The sequence below is a fragment of the Netta rufina genome (assembly GCF_964035555.1).
Source record: "Netta rufina genome assembly, chromosome: 19".
NCBI classification, from domain to species: domain Eukaryota; kingdom Metazoa; phylum Chordata; class Aves; order Anseriformes; family Anatidae; genus Netta; species Netta rufina.
In genome coordinates this window covers 7,362,829-7,366,919 of record NC_140143.1, presented here as the reverse complement: position 1 = coordinate 7,366,919, position 4,091 = coordinate 7,362,829, and the positions used below count along the sequence as shown (strand labels likewise).

Sequence of the window (4,091 nt, the reverse complement as noted above, 5' to 3'; positions counted from 1 at the left end):
TATTGTATTTTATAACTCCTTATGTATCTGGTCCCACAACTGCCAGAGGGGGGTCTCCATGTCACCAAACAAGCCTTCAGCCCATTTCTTAAGATACTTTTTCCTCACTTTAGAAGAATTTCTTTTAAAATCATTTCCATTGCAAAATTTTGAAATGAAAGTACAGTCTCTCCACAGTACACTATTCTCAATAGTAGAACTGTTCACAGAAAGGGCAAGGAACATTAATTCCCATCCCACCTGATAAAATCTTCAAGGAATATACAGTAGCATCATTATTCAGAGATATCTGGAGAAAGACACAAGATAAAGGTGCACCGTTACAGAACAAGATGATTTATTGCTCTTCCAAGTACACTGAGCCTAGACACTTCAGAATTTTCCTTCAATACACAGTATATAGAAACCACTTCAAAAGTTAAATCACTACAAGAAAAAAAGCAGGTCAGAACTAAGCAAGTTGCTTAGAAAAGTATGTACCTAATCCTAGGCTATAATCTGTCCTCAATTCTAGCAATTGTTTTTTAATCAATTTTGAGTTTGAGATTTTAAGCCCAAATATTCCAAACCATGAACCACGTCATCAAGTTAGTAGGGCCATACATGATGTGGGTCTGTTTTTAGCTGTGAGACTGTATTCAAAGCACTTGAAGTGCAAACTTTATATTAAAAAAGCATTATATGCTGACGCAATTGCTGTAGCCATGCTAGGAACTCTCATTTTGAAAAGAGAGAAAGGCACACACAAGGCAGGTCCGCTGAGCTCTCCACACTGTGAGTAAGTGCTAGAGTGAATGCTGAGCTTCACAAAAGATCAGTGTTGTATTACAGATGCCGAAGAATAGCTATGCAACTACTCATTGCAAACCAGAAGTGTGTATGCACATGCAATTTCCCGGTGAAACGTTTTTGAGTGACAAAAGCTCTGCGTAAAGCGCGCAAAAATTCTAATCCTGCTTCCTTTGTTCTTTTCTTTTGTTATTTGAATTGACAATGGCCTCAAATATGTCTTTTCATTTTTGTCTCCTCTCCTCTGACTGTCTTGCAGATTCTTTCCGACTTGCTTTTCTCTTCCAGTAATGAAATCTTGACAACTGCTTCCTGCCACATAAATTTGGGGTTGATTTATGAACATTTGGTTTTAAAATGTAAGCTTTTTTGAGATCACAGGCTACTATTCAACACCGCTTTATAGTATGATATTACCTAACCAAAAAAGAGAAAGTATGTTATTGCTGGTTCTTAAGGGATGAACTCCTGGGGAATGGAAGAAACAGGAGAGGGATCATCTCCCATTTTGAGGTCCTTGGTTCTAAGCTTTAAGAAAGACACCAGTCTCTGAGCCAGGTCCTGAAGGATAAAGATTGGAATGGAGGTGTCCTTCGGTTAGGGGTGATGCCCATGGTGATAACAAAGAAATTCTTTTTCCCACCAAGATTATTCCAGAGTATTTCAACCCAAACAGAATTATTTAACTCACATTTTCCCCAGTCGCTGCAAGGTGCCAAGAACTCCATCACCTGTTTAGTTTCACGATGCTTTAACCTCAGCCTCAGGGATGAGTTTTAGACCCAGGAGTTACAAGAACTGTGGGCTGCTCTCCCACACCTGTGGTCCATCTCCTTCACACCTCCACTTTCCATTTAATGAGATATAAATCAGGCACAGCATGCCACAGCAATTAGTGCAGCACATGGGAGCATTTAGTGCTTTTAACATTTAGACATACTATTCCCATATCAGATTAAAAGAACACTGACATTTCTGAAGGCACTTCTTTGAATGATCTTTCCTCTTTTCTGGCCACCACCAAACACCTAAAACTCCTTTACAGCTGTTTCCAAATGCCTTCAAGACTCCCATCAGCTTATATAGCAGCGGGACGTAGAGCCCTAGCCTAGCTCCTGCAGAGGAGCCAAACTTTCTTACTGCAACAAGGCAGTAGAGGAAGTTCTCCCACACAAACGCAGTTGTTCTCACCTTTCTTACTATAAGAGAAAAACAAAGAGGACAAAGAATCAGAATGATTTGTGGTAACCGGAATAGCAAAGGGAGCCTGTTTCTAAATCATTAGCTTGCCCATCGCCCTCAGATCTCTATAGGAACAGAAGTAATCAATCAATCCTTGCCTTTGATCTCTATTTGACAGCAAGCTAGATCTAAGATTACCTGAATCTACAGCCTGTTTTCTTTTCCCTTCCATGTTTTCTCTATGATTCTATGCTTCAAGATGGAGTTCGGTACACTAAAGGCTTAGCTGATGAGCTGTGCTCCTTGCAGACTGCACAAAGTGTTACCGTGACACAGTCGCTCCCCCTCCCATTCACAGCCACTGCTCCGGCTCTGCTTCTGTGCTAGCTCCATCCCCAGGTGCAGCTGCCTCTCAGCCCTTTTTCTGTGAGCCTTACACATTCACACAAGTTTTTAATATTTACAAAAGTAAGCAAAGAATAAATTGTATTGGGGATCAAAGAAAAGCTATCATGGAAAGCTCACGTGCCAATTCACTTATACATGCCAGTCTGATCTAGGATGAGGAATTGCTAACAAGCTCAGCACCACCGCATCCATCAAAACTGAGCCTAGCCTTCAGTGTCACTGACACAAGTCAAGCTCTTAAGTGCTGTCAGGCTCAGAAAAGCTTGTGATGTGAAAAACAGGAAAGAAAATACAGGATCAAGACCTTAATCATATTAGAGGTAACCCCTTGTTCTCATGATTTTTTGAGAAGTGATTTTTGCACTGATCCACAGGAACTGTTATTTCTGAAGGCGTACAAGTGCCAGTCACAAGATCCAGTACTGAGCTGTACATGACTGTAATTGTGATAAAGTAACACTATTATTTTCATGAAAAATACTTAAGAAGCAACAAAAGCAACAGCTATTTCGCTATAAAGCAATGATGTCCCATTTAATTACTCTTCCAGCTATAATATCTCAGATTCCTATAAGGCTTGCTCTCAGGAGATTTTATCCCTGTTGAATTTTAACATTCAGTTGCACTTCCACAAGCAAACTGCCTGCAATATTCTACCTAACGTCAGTACTGGGAGGCAATATAGACTAGCAGAATATAAAAAGAAAACAATTTTAATTGACAACTATGTCCTTGACTTGTACTGTGACTTTGATCAAACCGCTTAACCTCTCATTTGTTTCCTTGCCTCTAAAATGAAGAAAACATTGACATATTCTAACAGTGTTACTGCAAAAATTAATTAGTAAACACCAGTACAATACTTTGCAATTAACACACGTTCTTTTGCTTTACAAGTAGTATAGAGTATCCTGTTGTTCTTATTCTGACAAGAGAAAAAAAATAAAAGGTGTGTAAGACTAAATAATAAAAAAAAAAAAAGTAGAGAATACATAAAAAGACTGAGAACCATGCAAATGTTAACATAGCACAATGCTCATAAGGAAGAAAGAAAAAACAACCCCACAATACAATATTGTTTTGCCTCTTATTGTAGATTCACTGCATACAGAATTACATTCACTGTGTAATTTAGATGAGAATTTGAAAGGAGATCTGGTCAAATCCCTTTCTCATATCAGGGCCAACTTCTAAGTTATATCTGAGTTGTGTCAGGTTGCTCAGGGTCATACCGCCAGCACGTGTAAGTGCAGCATTAACAGCACAAGTTAGTCAGCACACTTTTAGATATGGAACTTCCCGACCACATGTCTCAGACATACATTTTGCTACCCTTATGTCTCCTGTGATCAACTGTTGAGCAGGAAGCTGTGACCAGATGATCTCCAGAGGTCCACTCCACCAAATCATTCTGATTTTACATGGCAGAGGCCATTCACATGACAGAGGCCTACCTGGTGTTGCCACTGGATTCCCACCCCCCTTTGTGCTGCCATCCTTCACATGAGACTGGCTTTTTTGCTTTCTTGGCAGCACCATTTTGGCCCTTCTAGCTTAATTCACTGCCAAATTTCCTTGTCAAGCTTATCAAGCAGAAACTGCAAAACAGGTGTCGGACTGTCTTGACCCACACTTAATCATGCAAGCAAGTTAAGGGCGCACAAAGTCCCCTCGCCCTTCTCCTCTAATCTGCCTGAACAGGGGCTGGACGT

At 40.2% G+C, this 4,091-nt stretch overlaps 1 protein-coding gene across 1 annotated transcript in view; it reads right to left on the bottom strand.

The window, feature by feature from the left end:
- OGFOD3 (2-oxoglutarate and iron dependent oxygenase domain containing 3) overlaps window positions 1-4,091 on the bottom strand; it is a gene marked incomplete at its 5' end in the record, with an annotated part of 41,458 nt that overhangs the window by 1,998 nt on the left and 35,369 nt on the right. The gene's annotated exons all lie outside the window — the stretch shown is intronic.